At 32.8% G+C, this 20,731-nt stretch overlaps 1 long non-coding RNA gene across 1 annotated transcript in view; it reads right to left on the reverse strand.

The window, feature by feature from the left end:
* Positions 1–13,440: 13,440 nt before the first annotated feature.
* Positions 13,441–20,731, reverse strand: part of LOC123523588 (uncharacterized) — a 33,368-nt gene continuing 26,077 nt past the window's right edge. The window contains exons 2-3 of the long non-coding RNA XR_006681140.2: positions 15,609–15,673; positions 13,441–13,948 (exon numbers count right to left, since the gene is read on the reverse strand). This is a non-coding gene — a long non-coding RNA (uncharacterized LOC123523588). The remainder of the gene's footprint in view (positions 13,949–15,608; positions 15,674–20,731) is intronic.

Genomic DNA, 20,731 nt, shown 5'->3' on the forward strand with positions numbered 1-20,731 from the left:
TGAACTTTGAACCTAGCAGTCTCGAAAAAGTACACAATCCGGTTTCAAAGTAATTGAGATTCTGACCTTTGATCTATTGAATCTATTGAATCAAAATAAAATAAGTACAAGGTCATCCTACAAATTGTAGACTATCTTCGTCGAAGGGTTCTCTGGTTATTTAGCGGATCCCTTGCTTTTACCCTCTCTTAATCGAAGCAAGGCACAAAACATTTTTTTTTAAACGGTGACCAGCGGAGGTACTTTTGTTTAGGTCCACTTTTCATGAATACTTGAAGAGCAATGACTTTAGAACTTTTCACACTTGTTTTTTTAAACGGTGACTAGTGGAAGTATTTTGGTTCAGACCCACTTACATGAATACCACAAGAGCAATAGCCTTGAAACATTAGTAAATAGGTCTAGAACTATAAAACTTTATCTAGCAATTTCAGAGTTATGGTCCTTTTTAGCTTAAAAAATTGGTATTTCTTCATTATTTTTTGTTAAGGTTCAATTTTCTTGAATACTATTGCTTTGAAACTTTATGCATTTCTGTTATCAGTAGTTGTGTAAGAAAGCCAAGAACCATAACTCTTTTCTTACACATTAACTTGTCAAGCGTTGGAACTCGAAGGCAGTTCTCTTGTTTGTTTCAGCATAGAGTTGTTTTCTGTAAATAACATATGAATTTCTCCGGGATGCATTTCCCATCAGGACCAGTTATATGTTTTAAAATAGAAAAAGTGGAAACTCCACAGGTCGCTCAACGCAACAAAAACGAAAATGTTGCAGGCTCATCTTGAATGAGCCTGTTCATGGACGGCAGTGGAAATGGATGCTACTGTCCACACCCACTAACCCAAGTACAAAAAAATGAAGCATCCGCAGATGTGTTCATACGGCGGTGCACATGGAACCTTCAATGATACACTAGCGTCAGTTAATCAGTTATTTGTCTACATTTTCCATAGGTTCTTAGATATTGTATAATGTATTACAGGTTTCAAAACTGTTCTACTTTGTTCTAAAGAGTCTAAATACGCAATTTATAGATTGTCCAAAATGATTATTTAAAAGGGTAACGTATGATAATTTAAGTCACTACATCATCAAAACAATAACCTCAAGACAACTTTGCAATTAAAATTCACATACATGTAATAATACAAATATAAAGATGCCACGATTTTATAATCATAAATGAATGATGAAAATGAAATGGCATACACATGGAAGTATATTATTGACCGGATGTTTTCTGTATATCTCCAATTATGAACGTTGTTTAGTTTAACTAACGAGTACTCCTAGGTTCCCTACTAGGTCTTCGTCCTAGGAATACCAAATATTGTTAAATTGTATAACCATTGTTGGAATCTACCTTGTAATTTAACATAATGGAATCACGTCTAATAGTATTTCCATTTTTATCATATATATAACATTGTTTCACCTTTTTACTAGATATTTTCCAAATATATCTGTAACGCTTTGGTTGGCGAAACCTAGGGCAACTCTACAAGTACAGCAAATTATCTGAAATTTGTATTACCTCCCCTTATACAGTTAATGAGAAAATTACCATCATAGTACTTACGGTGGTTCAAGAAAACTGTTAATAGGTTTTTGTGTTTCAATAGTAGAGTGTTACGTCTAACAGACCTTTCGCTTTTCATTTCTGAACAAGGCTCCTATTCTTAGAGTTCAGATGTAAGACAAAATTCCCGAACCCCAGCTTATCATGAAAAGATAATCCAGCAGTTCCACAGATGATTTACATAGTCTGTTTGCCTCCCTTCATATACATCTAAGCTAGACCAATGACACGGATTTCTAAATTAAATGTTCTTTTCCATTTTATTTTGTAAGGTCTTTGGTCACTAGATATTTTTATCAGTTTCTAATGTACTAGATAAAGACATAATAAGTTAGTGGCTACTTTTCAGTTATATATATGGACATATTGCAAAAAACAAAAGAGTGCAACTGACAACTTTAAAGAAATAAACAATATGATGTATTTCATGTATTGAATATACAGCTCTCTTCCAGAAATAGAATACTTCCGAAAGTTCGCTAAACGGTCTGGTCGGTTTCATTTTCATGCCCACCTACATAAGTTGCAAGATTGTACATGCTCAACGTATTCATGTTTCCTTTCTCATAAAGACATATGGGCTTGTAGTTCATTCTTGGCTAATTTATAGCATTTTATCACCCATCAAACATACTTAACATGACATAAGAAATATTCATTAAATATTATGCTTTATTTCAATTTGTACTTATTTTAAACTATGTTACCTTATTTTATTGTTATTGTATTAAGAAAATCTTGTAGGGCCCATTAATCACTAAATAATTTATCTCTTGTACCATCAATTAATGCTTTGCAAAATTTCTTGAACTTGGAAGACACATTAATTTTAAATGGAAGGAAATCATTAAAAGTAAATGAAAAAGATGGCCGAACTGATACAAAGTGTTTATAAATATCAAATATTTGGACATTAAGAATTGAATCATTAGTAAAAACATTGATTGAGAAAAACTTTAGTTATAATGATACATATCCAGTTGAAGAACAAAGCTACTTAAAAGATATTATTTCAGGAAATATTATAAATAAGTCATCTTTTGCTAAAGTTTTGAATAGGGTTATCATACAGTTGTTTTATGAAAAAGATTTTCTAATATGTGACCTTGAGAGAAACATCATTGATAATGTAAAATACTTTTTGAGAACGCCGAACTTGCTGATATTACTACTCCACAGGAGTACTATATATCATTTATTATTGAATTATATAAACTTGGCTTTTGAGCATATCATTCAATTAAAACATCAATTTATTCTGCTGTCCACACTGCCATGTTTATTTCTTAAATAAGCCCGGCATACAATGGTGGTTGTATTAGATCTCAATACATATTTAATGAAAAAATGTAAACAAAATACCATACTGGGAAGGTTCTCCTCATCAAAACCCTTTATCAGAGTATTTGACAGCACAACCTTGCAAGAAAAAAAAGATGAGTTCTAAACGCTACAAGATCTTGCAGCCGAAAATTATCTGGAAGCTGCCACTCATAAAGACTCTAATGGGGGACACAATGTACTGTCTACACGGTACAAGTTGCCATGATTTATGTCTTGTGCAAGGTTTAGTGAACAATATAGACGAGGTTTTATAACTTATTATGTCGAATCTACATCTTTCAATAAAACTTGCACAAGACCTAAATCATGGCAACTTGTATAGTGTAGACAGTACATAGTGTCTTTTTGAGTGGCAGCTTCCAGATAATTTTCGGCTACAAGATCATTTAAGGCCCGTCTACAAACTACAAGAAAAGCTTGTAGGGCCTACAAATCACTAAATAATTGATCTCTTGTACAAGCCATCAATGCTTTGCAATATTTCTTGAACTTGGAACACACATTTATTATAAATGGAGGGAAATCATGACAGGTAAATAAAAAAAATGGTCGAAATAATACAAAGTGTTTATAAAAATCAAATATTTGGACATTTATAAAATGAATCATCAGTGAAAACATTGATTGAGAAAAACTCTAGCTGAAGTTATACATATCCAGTTGAAGAACAAAGTTACTTAAAAGATATTATTTCAGGAAATATGATAAAACAGTCATATTTTGTTAATATGTGACCTTGTGAGAAACATCATTGACAATGTGAAAATACTTTTTGAGAACACCGAACTTGCTCTTCCACTGGAGTACTTAATTGGTATACTTTTATTATTGAATTATATAAACTTGGCTTTTGAGCATGTCATTCAATTACTTTTTTTTCTGCTGTCTACACTACCATGTTTATTTCTTAAATCATCAAAGCCCAGCATACAATGATGGTTTTATTAAATCTCAATACACATTTAATGAAAAAAATGTAAACAAGACTGGCAGGTGCTCCTCATCAAAAACCCTTTATCAGAGCATTTGACAGCATTACCATCCAAGAAAAATAGGATGAGTTCTAAACGTTACAAGATCTTGTAGACGAAAATTATCTGGAAGCTGCCACTCAAAAAGACACTAATGGGGGATACAATGTACTATCTACACTATACAAGTTGCTGTGATTTATGTCTTGTGCAAGCTTTCTTAAATAATGTAGACGAGCCTTTATTAGAAATCTTCCTATTTTCTTGCAAGGCTGTGCTGTCAAATGCACTGATACAGGGTTTTTGGTGAGGAGCACCTTTTGTTAACAAATTTCCATTAAATGTGTATTGAGAACTAAACCAACCACCATTTTTATGCTGGGCTTATTGAAAAATAAACATGGCAGTGTGGACAGCAGAAAAATAGATGTTTTAATTGAATCATATGCTCAAAAGCCATGTTTATATAATACAGCGTCTTGTTCTTCCGTTGGGTATATATCACTATAACAAGAGTTTTTCTCAATTAATACGGGAAAACCGAAGGTTTTTCCTTCTATAGATATTGTGCACGTGTATATGTCAAAGTAAACCTATATACCGTTCAACTTGGGAATAAAGTTTCAAGTTTCAAGTTTATTCATTTAGTCATGGCATATTACATGCATGAGATTATAACAGCATAACATAACAAATAAAACATCAGTGTGGAATGCATATGAATGGTTGCTATATAATATATAATTGGAATAAGTATTTTTACAATAGTTGCAAATACTTGTATTTACTTTCACGACTAGAAAGGTTGCAATATGTAACATTTGCCAGTAAGTAACAATGTAGAATATACATATGGATACTACTTACAATACATAATCTGAATGACTAGAGAAAAAGACTATATATAGTTGTACAAGCAACAGGGATTTAGTCATAATAAGTGTTAACAAGTCTAAAATTATGAAGATATGCCAAAATATGTTTTACACGGAGAATGAGTTGTATGAAATAAGGCTTATTAAAGTGTAATAGCTGGCTAGCTAAAACATGACATAATGGATTTACAAAACAGAGCAAGTTTAATAAGTGAAGGTTTGTCATTGCTATTCATAAGTTTCTCAAAGCTGTAGGTATTTGGATTATTCAAAAAGTGATGTTCCAAATATTTAATTCTGACATTTACAAATAACTGACATTCCATAATGTAATGATATTCGTCACCGAGACAGTTGTTCAGACAAAAACCACACAGGCGCTGTTCTCTTTCAATACCCAAGAACCTACCTTTTTCAATAGGTAATCTGTGGTTTGTAGTGCTTACAAAGTGATAAGGCTAAATTTGTAGGTAATATATCAAGATACCTTCAAAGCAATGTTTCTGCTTAAAAATACGGTACACCAAGCATTTTGAAGAGTCATTAACAGTGCTATTCCAGGACTGCAAGAACTGATCATATAGCCTTGTTTTTACTAGAGCCTTGAAATGAGATACATTTTCAATTTTTTAATTTATGAAATACTCAGACAATCCTAGTTCGTTCAAACAATTTCTAACATATACAATCCATGGAGAGCTAAAAGTACCTGCATTATGTAAAGTTTACATTGTTCTATACAGGATTCTACAAATATTTGTCATTCTTTGCATTTAATATTTTAATCCAGTAACATAATAATCTTGCTTTAATAAGCAAAGTTATGGGTTTAATACCCAGTTCACCATATAACATAACATTTGATGTAGAAGTCTAAACAATAATTTACAATACTTTAGTTGAAACTGTTCAATTATCTTAATATTTTCAAAACCCCATACTTCCGACGCATATAGTAATATTGGCGTTTCTGTTGCATCAAACAAATGCAGTTGTAAAGAGAACGGCAAGTTCAGTTTACGGACTTTGGCAATCAGAGCAAACATTGCTTTTCTGGCTTGATCAACTAAAAGATTTTTAGTTTTCAAAAAGTTACCATTATAACTGAATTTCACACCAAGGTAAGAAAATTCGTCTACAATATCAAGTTCACTATTATCGTAATAGAACTTATACTGATTCCTCTTGCGTTTTGACCTGCTGAACACAACAACTTTTGTCTTACCAGCATTAACTTGTAGACCCCACAATCTACAATATTAGTGCATAGCATATAAAGCATTTTGTAATTCTAAGTGATCTTCAGCTAGTATAACAGTGTCATCTGCATATAACAGCAAGAACAATCTGAGGTAAACCTCCAGTTCATCATCACTTAAACAATCAAAAGTAGTTTTGCATAGGGTGGACAGACCTTCAAAGTTTACAGACATATATTAAGTAAGGTCATTCAAAAATAAAGAAAAAAGGACAGGAGACAAATTTTCACCCTGCCGTACACCAGTTTGACTAGAGAAAAAAATTGACAAAGTGTTAACTTTAACACAAGATTTAGCAAGCGAATACATATTATGTATGATTTTCAAACATTTACCATCTATATTAAAGGACAACAACTTATGCCAAAGTGCTGTACGATTCACAGAATCGAACGCTTTCTTGTAATCAATAAAAGCACAAAACAATGTTTTTTTTTCTTGGCAAGATAGAAGTCTACAATAAATTTCAGTGAAAATATATGATCTATTATACTGTAACCTTTTCTGAAACCCGCTTCTTCCTCACACAAAAGATTATTGTCCTCTAAATAACAATTTAATCTGTTATTTAAAACTGCAGTAAGCTTACCAAAACAACTTAGTATAGTGATTCCTCTATAATTGTCAGGGTCATCCTTATTACCCTTATTTTTATAAATTGGAAGAATAATGCCTTTACTCCATACTTCTGGGAAAATACCAGCATCTAGTATAACATTAAACAATTTACAAATAACCTCAACATATTGTTCATTACAGCAATATTTAAGATATTCATTAAGATTATTATCAAAAGAAGACGGGCTCTTCCCATTTTTCAATGCACTTATAGTTTTTTTATCTCATGAATAGTAAAAGGAGAATTCAACATATCGTTGCTGCTAGGTATAGAATCTAAATCAATATCATCAAAAGAGTTTTCCGCATTGATATCTGACTGATTTAACTTAGTTCAATACCTGACTTGATATTTTAGTAATAGTGTCTTTTTCTATCACTTGTATACTTATTCAAAAGATTCCAGTAAGATTTAGGATCAGTGCTACGCAAATTGTACAACTTCTTGTTTACACCATCTTGAAATTGACGTATTTTATTGTTCAACAATCTTTTATAAGCTTTGCTACTATTTAACATACTATTATAACTATCTACAGATCTAGATTTTCTGTATTTGTTCTTATGTAAATGATATTGATTTCTGGCATTTTTACAGTCTGCATCAAACCAGGGTTTATTGACACCCTTCTTCTTACGCTTGTGATTACTTCTTACAGTAAGATTACAATTGGTAGCAGCCAGTGACATAATATTTGAAACCTTTTCTGTAATACCACTAATACTAACATCAGAGTAAGATTTCTCAACGAGCATAGTATCAAGCTCAGTCAGCAACTGACTAATAACATTATTATCAAAACTAGCAATATATTTGTTATTGGCAGAGCTGTCCCATATTGGTTTAACATTTACAGTTTCAGGTACATCATCATTATCACTTTCAACAATTACACAATCGTTTACAGTAGGAATATTCTGCTGAATGTCAAAAGAAAAACAGATACAAGAGTGTACATCAGAAAATACTGGATCAAATTCACGTACTTCAAATTCTTTAACACGTGGAAAATTACAACCAGACATTATTACATAGTCTACAAGACTTGCATTTCTACAAGTACTTCGACCAATGTATCTATCCTTACCGCATCGGCCATTTGCTATAAACAGTCCAATGCTATCATGGCACAACTGAATGAGGCGGCGCCCATAATTGTTTATAAATGTATTATCTTCTGACCAATGTTCAAGAGGAAAGCCAAGATCGGACAAAATAATTGCGGATAAGTTGTCACTTGTAGTGTCATCTCGTAAGAAGTCAGAAATATATTGGTCGATATTAATAAAATCAGGCAACAAACCACTTCTGTCGTTGAAGTCGTCAGCTAATACAAACGAAGCATTATCGTCACTTGTTTGATGTTTAATATATCATTTTCCAAAACATAAAAAAGTTCAAGTGAGCTATATGATGATCCTTCAGGAGAAATGTACACTATACCTAAGTAAGTATTGTTATTACAAAGTTTAAACCAGAGACAGTTCTCGTGACTGGATTCCAAAATAGTAATGTGATTTATCAAACCGTTTTTAACAAATAGACCAATACCACCAGACCTATTTTTAAAAGTTTCCCGGTGCACACCTTTAAAGGTAAAATAATCGACTGATATGTTATCAAAAATATCAAGTTTTGTCTCAGCCAACCCTATAATACTAAACTGGCTCAAAATTATATGAAGTCTGGGTTGTTTAACCCAGAGCGTAGACCACCTACATTGATATATGCAAAGTTAATAATATGGTATGTTCTATACCTTCACCGTTTTGTTGTTGTTGTTTTTACCCATAATTCCCGGAACTGCTGCCGTGCAGATTGCGCAATAAATAATTTTCAGGACGACATTTGATAAAATAAAATTGCTTATGAACGATCCGGCGCCACATGATCAAAACAAATTATTCTATCGAGTTGAAAATCCGCGGTATTAATGGAAATCGGTGTTATTCGGCTTTCTTCATGTAGCGAGTTTATGGATGATTAAAGCGGCCCGTTTTTTGTTTCCAACACTGAATAATAATGTAGGCTACATTACAGCAGTGTTAGAATAATAAAATCATTGTTTATTTATATTTTTTAATGTAGAAAAGACAATAAATTTCAAAAATGTAAAAGTAAAACGAATTTAGACACGCTGCCCTAACAAAATTAATTTATATACATAATTTTAACACCAAATGGCGTAACACTTCACCGTGGTCCAGTGGTTAGCGTACATATTTTCCATGCGCGCGGTCGGAGTTCGAATCTCGTCAGCTGTTTGTAATAATTTTCTTTTTTTTTGCTTAGGCCCAATTTTATTTTTTTTTATTGATGTTTATCACAATTTTTGCAATTATTGGAACAGAAATCAATAATGTGTATGGTTAACAAATGTTCTGCTTGTAAATTTTGGGTCACTTTTCATTATTTGATCCAGAATGACTGTTGCAGCATTTTTGGGAAAGTTTCAATATAATGCAATGAGGAAAATTTTGTAAATGACAAAGTGGTCGAATTTATCAACGTTTGTACAGACCCCTTTTACATTTTACAGACCCCTTTCAGGCCCTCACTTCGTGTGAGTTTGCTTACTAAATATAAATTTGAATTGTGTAAAGTTTTCAGCAAATGTTAAGCATTATTTTGATACCAACCATTGATAACAATTTGCAGAAATAAAAAAGTTACATGAACAGGTCATTTTTCTGTCCGGGTTTATCATCAGTACCAGTATGTGTGCATTTTGGGACTAGATTCTGTGCACTCAAGTATCATATTATCTTTAACTTATGAACACTATTTTTCATTGTCTGTCTAGTCTTGACACATTTAAAGAAATGATTAGATCTACGTTCATTTAAACAAAACATTTTAAAACATTTTCCTTTGTTAATTTTTATAACAAGAGCAAAACCATCAGGCTTACTGTCAAACTGAAAATATCAGAAAGAATACTTTATGCAGAAAAAAGGAAAGAACTTCCGTATGACTAGGTTTTCCCGTCAACTAGGCAGCGCCTAATTTCATATTATTTTCACTAATGATTCATTATATAAACGTCCAAATATCCGATACTTATAAATACTATGTATCAATGGAGCCATTTTTTCTTTATTTACTTGTCATGCTTTCCCTCCATTAAAAATTAATGTGTCTTCCAGTTGCAAGAAATATTGCAAAGCACTAATTGTTTGTACAAGAGAATATTTATTAAGTGATTAATGAGTCCGACAAGATTTTCTTGCAGTATGTAGACAGGCTTTTAACCTTAGCGAAATGCTATATCACTTAACGTAATATGATATTTTAAAAAAAACTGCGTCTGGTTTCGTTTTAATGTCTTTTTCCCCTTGAAATGATGATTAATCAGATTGCAACTTCACTTCCTTAACTGGTATCTGACGTGAAACTATCTTTTACTACTAACATCCCTTCACAGAATTGCACGCGGCAATAATGTGCAATTAAGACGGACTTTCATGATAAAAATGATACTCAATACCAGGAAAGTGTGATTAGTTAATAAGCACAATATTTAAGTAAACATTGGAAATGTTTTTAAAACCGCATTTTGAATAATTTAATAAAAAAAAAACACTGTTAAAAAGCAAGAAAGTCGATGCAAAATATCTTGTTTACACCTCAATGTCATTTGATATTCGAAGCGCTCTAACGCTCGAACTAGACAAATCTAGTGCGGAATCTACCTTATTACTTTGTAATTAAAATTGCATTATTGTAGCAGTGGCCAAAACAGTGTTGTATTTTGCAATACCACTACAGACTCAGGCCTCTACACTTATTTATTGCACAGTTGTAATAAATGGACTGACTTTATTACGGTCACATTCCGGCTCATGCATTATTTATCAACAGAAATAATAATGTGTCTGTAATGGTCCAGTCCACGAATTTATATACGAATAAAAAAATATTAGTTATGTTAATTTGTACTTTTAATATCTACATTCTTTTCGGGACAGCGAAAAGAAATTGACCAAAGTTTTCAATTTATTTCAATTAAAGCAGCATGCCTCCAGATTAGGCTAAAAAATAATCTTTCTTTCAAATTGAAGTTTGGTCATATTATGAACATTAGAATATGATTTTTTGTTTCTAAAATATTTTAAAAGTTCCAAATCGAGACAAAAAATATGACCGCGCCGGGAATCGAACCCAGGACCGCCGCGGCAATAAAGACATTTTCCCGCCGTCGTAACCAACAGCGCTATAGCTGAAGTAGTGAATAATGACTTCGAACTATAGATATTTATAATCGAGACAGTTTGCCTGGAGTAAAAGCGTGACAAACGCTTTCCGCTTTTCATCGTAAAAAGTAGTAAAAACAGCAAATTTTGTGTTTCCGTAACATAGAGTTTGTCAGTAATTAAGTTTTAAAGCCTTCTTAAGAAATATGGCATTTATTTCAAGATATCTAAAATATATATATATATATATATATATATATATATATATATATATATATATATATATTGTTGTCGAACGATCTGGAGGCATGCTGCTTTAACGAAACAACATGACTGTGTACATTGAATCATATCAATTGATAAATTGCACTTCTTGGTGTTTTTCGAATATGTTCACAATACAGGGGGGGGGGAAATGAACCTGGGAAAATGAATTATTTATACAGATACGATACAATGCAAATATTTATTATTTCTCTGTATTGGTTACTTTTTCTTGTTTTAAAACGTTACGGTGAAAAGGTTACAAAGCTGTAAGTGTTTTAATGCTCCAAAGCCAATTGTGACCTCAATAAATCAAGCATTGCTACTTTTGCGTTCTACAGAAACATAAACAGTTCATTTAAATATCAGACAATGATAATTGTCTTGAAACTTTGTGTAAAATTGTTGTAATATCTCTTAAAATTATTTTTCGCGCAGATTTGAATTATTATACTTTTGTTGTTAATGTTGGTTTGAAAGAATCATCGACAACTTTATGTGAAGAGTGTTCTTATATTTTCTGGTCCTTTGGGATCATGGAGTCGATTCAGTTTTTTTTTACAATAGAAAGCCGGTGCTAGGAGGAGTGAAGAATTTTGCACATTTCATAACTTCTCATGAACAGTCTCAAACAAATCGAGTCCTCTACTTGTTTGCTTTGCTGCATTCATTGCTTCCAAAGGATCTAAATATGGATCTGATTTCCAACCTTTATAAAGGGAGAATAATCTGTTTCCATCTCCGGACATGGTTCCAGACACAGGCGATACCTGCATGGGTAGAACCACCAATCCACAAAAGTCATAGGTATACTTCCAAGCTGTCCCAATCAGTATTTGTATAGATATGTACTCGATTGATAAACATATATGTACACAAAAATATAAAGACGGAGTAAGACTTATATACAAAAAGGACATCTAGAATGTGTCTGTAGGACATAGGGTGTGCCCCTACTGGTAAATTTGTCACAATAAGGGGCAATAATTCAAATGTTTGCAGTATAGCCTCAACAAAAAATTTATATAAATCATTCATTATTCTAGGCAATATACTTTTTGAGCTATGAGCATCACAAATAAAACATCCACTATTTTGGGTATTTAAAGTGCCATAACTGTGTAATAAGCGCTAAGATTCTCAAGAAGAATGCCAAGTGTGCAAGGTCACATCATGATAAAGCCCCATGCAAGGTTTCATGAATTTACATCAAATAATTTTTGAGCTAGGCACGTCATTAGTGAAAATGTGCATCTTTTACTAGTCCAGGGGCCATAACTATAAAAACAGGGGGTGGAGCGAAACGAAAAATAATAGGTGCGCAAGTTTATACCATGATAAAGACTCACGCAAGTTTTCATAAACTTCATTTTGAGCTAGGCGCGTCACAGGGTCATTTTTGACTATTTCAGGGGCCATTACTCTGGAAATAGGGGGCGGAGGCAGACGAAAAATAGGAGGTGCGCAAGATCATATCATAATAAAGATTCATGCAAGGTTTAAAACAATTTATATGAAATACTTTTTAAGTTAGGCGCGTCACAAGGAGAAAATGTGCATTTTTGACTATTTCAGGGACATAACTCGGGAAATAGGGGACGGAGCAGGACGAAAAATAGGAGGTGCGCAAGTTTATATCAAGATAAAGACTCATGCAAGGTTTCATCAATTTATATGATTTTTTAGCTAGGCGTGTCAAAAGGTAAAAATGTGATTTTTTTACTATTTCAGGGGCCATAACTCTGGAAATACGGGACGGAACCGGATGAAAATTAGGAGGTGCGCAAGTTCATATCATGATTAAGGCGCGTCACAAGGTGAAAAATGCATTTTTGACTATTTCAGGGGCCATAACTCTGGAAATAGGGGGCGGTGCCAGATGAAATATAGGAGGAGCGCAAGTTCCTATCATGATAAAGACTCATGCAAGGTTTCATCAATTTATATAAAATACTTTTTGATCTAGGCGCGTCACAAACTTTGGACGGACGGATGCACGCACGGACGGACGCACGCACGCACGGACAAGACCAAATCTATAAGGCAGCGTATGTAAAACTTAAGTGTGTGCTCTTATACATACTTATAAAAACAAAACATGTCAAATGTACGCGCATGTACTTAACGCCTTGCAGAAGGCAAAGCAACAAGGAACAAGACAAACAACAAAAGCAGCCAAACAGACAAATACCATAGCAGCTCAGTCTAAGAGGACTTAAAAACTACATGGAGTATTCCATCTCTTCCGCCAAGAAAAAAATCAAAAAGGAAACAGCTCCTTAACAATCAGGTTCACAGAGGTGTCAAGAAATTACTATTAGATTTTAAAACCAAGATTGAGTTACGATATTATACTATAGTTAAACATAAGATGTTGCACGATGTACACCATCTTTATCTCGTGAAAATTTACAATACCTTCGTTACAGATCTATATGTATAATGTTTAACAATGATACAGGTAAATTTAGCAAGAATAAAATAACACGAAAAGGGAAATAATTGTAGCATTCTTCCTGGCGACAGGTATGCTGTTAAAACATTTTGCGGTAAAGCAAATCCGTCACAATTCACAGACTGAAGAAAGATGTTGTCATTGTTAATCTTAATTTGTTAGTTAGCTATAGGTTTATCGCTGATTCTCGACAGTATTTCCTGGATTATGTACCAGCACGAACGCCAACTTCCCCACATGAATCAGAGGTTGAGGACGAATGATTTCAGACACAATATCTTTTATCAGTAATCACGGAGAACAAACGCCTCGCCCGTGGACCGAACTCACAATCCCTCGATCCGTAGAGTTGCGCTCTTCGTGTTAATCTTAGTTGACGGAAGACAAACCTTTAAAGTGTAAATGACTGATACATTGAAGGAAATGTTCAACAGGTCCATGACACTAACAGATAACAAACTGATTAATGCTGAAATTATTTTAAGGATTTACTAGAAACAAATTAAATTGTAACATAATCCTTTTCATATTAATCTTAAATACGGATATATGTTAAGAGTTTTTTTCAATTTTCAAAAAAAAAAAAAATCTGTTGTGCCATCATTCTGTAAACATCTGTATGTTTAGTCATAATATGTTACAAAATAATTACTATTAGATCCATGAAATCCGTACGTTAGATTTTCCTATATAACGCCTTTATTGTCAACATCTAGATTCACGAAAGATCTCCATTATTGATTGCTTGGTTGTTAGTAAGCCTTCACGGAATGGGTTCAGTACGATAAATGATGGCGGGGGAAAGGGGTGAAAGTGGTAACACCTCGCCCCCATATTTATCAAACATACTCTATATATTTCAGTGGAGGGCCACTAAAATGCCGTCATATATGATAATATGTGATCACCTTCTAACCAATGAAAATACTAGAATCTTGTGGGATGTTATCAAGGTCGGTAGTAGGAAAATGATTTTTCAAGTGTTTAAATAGTATTATTTTCTGGTTGAACAAATTTACATTACGGGAAAGTTTAATGGAATATTGTTTTTATGCGAAGTAAGATATCCTGTTTTATAATAATAATTTGGTTAAATTTACAATATGAAAAATACCCTAAAAGTCTCTGATAATAAACAAAAACATAACTATGATTATCAAAGTTCCAAGAACGCTGCTTCCTTAACCCGCAACCACAGCGTATGTAAGGCCAACACGTACACAAAATACATGGATAAAATAAAACACGAAGACATCTTGAACAATACGACGGAACGAACAAATAAAGGAACTTTGTGGACAACGTTTTTGAACGATCAATGGCAACCCCCAATGTGGCGTTTAAACCAGTTAAATTATAACTGTGTAACAAACTTTACTCTTAAGGGAAACTACGCCATGGGAATCCTTAAACATGTTTTGACTCTGCAGGCGACAGAAATGAAAGGCGTCTATGTTAACAGAATCTAAATTTACAGGACAAGGTACACAAAAGGGAGCTATACCAAGGGAATCCTTACACGCGTTATGTCCATGCAGAACAAATCATCAGGAGAAATACCCTAAAGGGAGAGAAGGAACAGGTGTAAAGGACAGTTATAAAACCTCTCTGTCACGGCGGGCTTAAATACTGTCAGACACAATTAAAGAGGAATGCGTGGTGTCCACCTGCAAATGTATTGAATACAAAACAAGCACTGTGTCTCAAATGAGTCGGGTCAGAGTCTTACATTTTTATAGCTACAAACAAAATTGAAAATTTCTGCGACCCAGTATCTTACGAAGTTTGTAAACAACATTCAAAGGGTCGCAAAATTATTTAATTGCAAGACCAAACCTGAATTTCATAAAATTATTCAAGTTTTTTTAAAAGTACGAATGGAAGTGTTTTGTATTTTTAAAAGAGAACTCAATCAAAGACCTTATTACGGAGAAGACAGATAAACAGGAAAAAGAACACTAGTAAAATGTTATTTAAATGATATTCTAACACACACAAAAAAAGTTTTAGCAATACAGTTAATTCGAATTACATGTCATCTATCAGTACCTTTATATACTTCTTCTTCCTCTTCTCCTCCAGATAATAATCAGGAACATCTCCAAACAAATAAACTGAAAGAAGTAAAATACGGCTAATATGTATCTTTCAGTTATAAAGAAACAGGCCATAACGGAATCAAAATGTGTAACAGTGAGCGAGAAGGGAGAAAATATATCAATTATATTCTTTAACTGACATATTTCAATATTTTAACATTGCTCGATTTGTCTGCCAATTAAACAAAGAAGTTCCAGCTCTGTATATTCTGCGATGAACGAAGGTTGATGCACGGACAGATAAGAGAACATTGTGACGTCAATTATGACGTCATATTGATGAAAGACGTTCGGTTCATTACTACTCGGATAAATGAAGCCCAGCATAAGTTTTATCAAAATATTCCAATGACCATGTAAGAATTGAAAACAATCAAGGCCTTCTTGTGGTTTATCGGTTCATCATTCAGATGCCTGGATATCAAACCACTCGGGCTGACGCCCTCGTGATTCAATTCCTGCGCATCTGAACTCTGAAACGTGATAAATTAGCCGACAAACTACTCAAGGCCTTGATTATTTGTTACTTCTATTTACAGACACAGATATTATTTTCTTTTATTGATAGACATACTTTTTCACCTTTTATTGATAGATATAATATATATAAATTTTCATCTTTTATTAATACACATACGTGCAGATATTATTATTTTTCAACTTTCATTGAAAGACATCAATACTGTTTTTTTTTTGCAACTTCTATTGATAGAAATAGATACTCTTTATCACCCGTATGGATAAACATAGATATTATTTTTTAATTTATTGACAGACATAAAAATAATAGGAATTGATTATCAGCTTTTATTGATAAGTTTTATTTGAATAATATTTTTCAAATTCATCTTGTTTTTTTTAACTTTTATCGATAGATATACATATTGTATGTCAACTTGTATCGATGTACCTTTTATTGATATACTCATATACTAATTTTCAGCTTCTATTGGTAGCCATCGATACCAATTAGGCCTATAACTTTTTTATGGACATTGTTTTGACAGGAAATATTATTTCTTGCTGATATAACATATGAGAGATTTGTCATGATGTTGTTAACTTAATTTACGTATAAACACTGTCGATTCGCCAATCTTATGTTGATTTTTAACCAGTACCAACACATTAAGATAAAATGTGCGAGACGATAAATATTGTATTGACTAACATAACATTTTGCCCCAAAAATCAACTGCATTCTGTTTATAGAGCTGGTCAATCACATTAAAGTAACAGTTTATGACATTTCACAGTCTTCGTATAGACTGTTAGTAAGTTACTTAAAGAACAATATGACTAGTTACATAGAGTCAGATCCTATAAGAAATTCATGATGATACTTTTCATGAAATTTTGTAATTTCCTCCCTTCAATGTGAAATAAAAAAAAACGGACTATGAATTTTGATTTCAATATAATTTCTAGTATAACATTTGAATTTGACAGATATTTGAATATTTCCAAAACTTTGAATACAACGGCAAGTTTCAAAACAGCGTGTACTGCTTCCAAATTCAGTTATTTCCAATCCACCATGGCTGCGCAACCAATCTAACAAAGATGGGGGTAATAAAAACTTTACAAGCATGCATTTCCAATGGATTTCGGTGGAATATATAACTGTCAATGCAAAATTTTCCCAAATATGCTTAAGATTTATATCATTCTCTCAGCAAAGTATGTTTTTAAAATTTGTATTTACGTTTAGATAACGCTTTCTTCGTTGGGATTGCTAATTCTAATTTTCAAAAATACCTCCGATGAAAATCAGCCACGTAGTAAGTACGTAGTGCATAGGAACAAGTGTAAATGATCAACTGGTAAAACAGTTGACCAAAATCCTACTAACAACATTTAACATAATTTGAGGTAAATATCACATATGGTATTCACGTACGACTTAATTTAAGATCGTTGTCTCTTTTTCATGTCTCTAAAGACGTTTTAAGTTTATTTTGCTCAGTTTCAACTGGTTTACCAGAAGCTTAAAACAATAAAACTTTATTTTGTTTAAATATCTTTTTAAAGAATCATTTAGTGAAATGCTGTCGACAAAAGACTTGTATATACATATACAAACATTAGACTTCCTTTGTCTAAGATTAAAATTGATTGCGTTTGAAAAAATATACAAATAAAAGATAGTACCTGATAAAACAAGATTAACCCTTTTCAATCTGGACACGATTGATTCTGCCTTTGCGACCAGTATAGATCATGATCTGCACTGTTCGCCATTCAGTCAGTATCTTTTTGGTAAGCACCCCTTTAACAGTTAATGGTACTGTCCAAATTGAAAGATGGACAAGTTCATTATAGAAATTTAGCAGGGTTAGGGTTAAATACATTTACTTCTAATCATCCAGCTAATTTTGCCACTATGTCGATATATATTTGGTGCATGTCAATGTTTACTTGTTAAACGGTACAAATTTCAAAAGATAAACAACTCGAAAGGGTGAAAGTAATTTAAATTTGTGCTGAAGAAATTAGTATTTCTTAAACACATGACACTTCATAATGTGTAAGTCAACTATTTTATGACACAGTCACATGCATATGCTGTATATTACATGAACCAGTTTCGTTCGTATAATTCATGTTTCGTTACAATTCTGTTAGCATAAGGTAGATAAATAAATATACCTGTTATTCAATAGGATACACATGAACGTGAGGTTAACCCTAGTATGAAAAAGCGTGACAAAATGTCACAATATACGTACTGGTCATCAGCAAATTTTATTTATTACACTCTTATTGAATGATTTTAATGTATTGATGTATTTTTAAGAACAGTTTTTAGTTTTCTAATTCCACATACAAAAACAAAATTACAGCAGTGAAACCTTAAAATATCACTAAATTGAAATAACCACTAGTTGACAAAATTAGTGTTTTTTTTCCAACACGATACATTATGAAAAGTTCAATAAAGTTATTTATTACAGATACGGCAAGTTAATCTTAAAATAAAAAAAAAAAAATAACACTTCAAATCAAAAAAAGACTAATATGTAATTCAAAAATTTACCAAAGGTATAGGAGACGTAAATAGTAACTCAAATTCGGATTCTGCAATTTTACATTCGAAAAGTGGTTGTTGTTGTCTCCGTACATGATAATGAACATAAAATTACAATATGAAATGATTTATCTAAACAACAATGAGGAACAGTACATTTCTAAAATAACCGCGCTATGATCCACTTTCAAGATCTCATGTAATGGTTGTAATAATTAAATATGTTTCAAGTATTTTCAAAATACCCAATCAGAAGCAAAAACTGTTTACAAATGTCTCCTGTTATCTGCCTTTTGCTCATGTGTGACTTCACTCTTAAGCCAGGCCAGGTTTCTTTGATGTAACAAAATAACGTTCATGTGTGAAACATTTCCAAGATAATATCAAAACCCTATATGCATAGAAAAGAAATGCTCGGACTAAGGTTGTTGGCATTCTAGTAATCTTATTTAGAAACTATCAAGTGTACATATGCATACTTTTTAGGGTTAGAATGAACCTTGTCTTTTGCCATTGACATCCGGCCTCATTTGATAGAACATTTTTAGATACAAGTTCTATATATGCGACTCTCAATGCATTGTAAGCACAGAAAGCCAGGAAAAGTTTCCATTCTTGTTCCTTTGACCTCTAAGTGTGACCGAACCAGACCTTAACTCCGGGTTAATGCACATGCATCCCTTCTCACTATTAACAATTGTGCACAAACTTTCATCAAAATCCTCTAAGCATGAAGAAGATATGGTCCGGACAAAGTCATTCTTGAATTTGACCTTTGACCTCTAAGTGTGACCTTGACCTTAGACCTAGGGACCTGGTTCTTGCGCATGACACTCCGTCTCATGATGGTGAACAACTGTGCCAAGTTTCATCAAAATCCCTTCATGCATGTAGAAGATATGCTCCGGACAAGGTCTGTGGACGCCGCCCGCCCGCCCGCCCGCCAGGGGCGTTCCCATAATACGTCCCGTTTTTCAAACGGGCGTATAAAAAGCGGACAAAATTAACACACAGATAATTGTTTATGGTTAAATTCTCGCTAAATTGTGTTAGTTTCAGGTTTAACATTCTTTTTCTTTTGAATATTTTTCCAAGCTGTATTGATGTATTATTTCAAGAAGCAGTTTCAGCTTAAGTTTTCAATAATTTATCCCATCATTACCTGCAAAAACAAAAGATAACAGCAGTGCAAACAGCTTAATATCATAATAACCCACTGAAGCAAATTATGTTTTTCATTCACGAAAGACACGATACTGCCTGAAGTGTCAATCAAAGGTTATTTATTCAGATACGGCCAATGATATACATCTAAATATAGATTGAACAAGCCACACATCTTTCATATATAATTCACGTTTCAATTATCAAAATCATGAAGACTAATATGTATTTCTAAATATGTACAAGGTTATTCATTGTGATTGACATAAATAGTGTTATATCATTATTCAGATCTGCCGACATTTTACATTTTCGCAAATCTTTGTTTGTTGGAGGTCTTCCGGATAACATGTGATTAATCAACATAAACATACAAATGAGACTGAAAATGACTTTCATCCTAAACGAATCAATGCATGGCTACAAACAGCCCTTACAGTTTCATCAAAACTAACCGCTCTATTCTATCATCACTTTCATAAGTAACTGAGAAAACAATCAATACGTAATAGTTGTCTAGTGCAAATAATTAAAAAAAATGAAGTTTAGCAAATATTTTGTTTTCCCAAATACCAAAAAGGGCAATAAACTGTTAAATATGCTCCAGTTACTTGCCATATTTTCATCATTGTGATAACATCACTCTATATATTGCACAAGCCAGGTTAAAAATACTTTTATGTTAAAAAATAATAACGTTTCATGTGTCAGATAATCATCACAAGAATAAAGTAGAAAAAACCCTATATAACGCCAACAGTGTGAAGATGCATAGTGTATTAGGTTGTTGAGGGTATTTCTGAAAGTAATTCTTGAATTAAATAGAAAATATCAATTGTCACTATAGTGCATACGGTTTTTTTAAGGATTGTGGAATGAAA

The sequence above is a fragment of the Mercenaria mercenaria genome, chromosome 3 (assembly GCF_021730395.1).
Source record: "Mercenaria mercenaria strain notata chromosome 3, MADL_Memer_1, whole genome shotgun sequence".
NCBI classification, from domain to species: domain Eukaryota; kingdom Metazoa; phylum Mollusca; class Bivalvia; order Venerida; family Veneridae; genus Mercenaria; species Mercenaria mercenaria.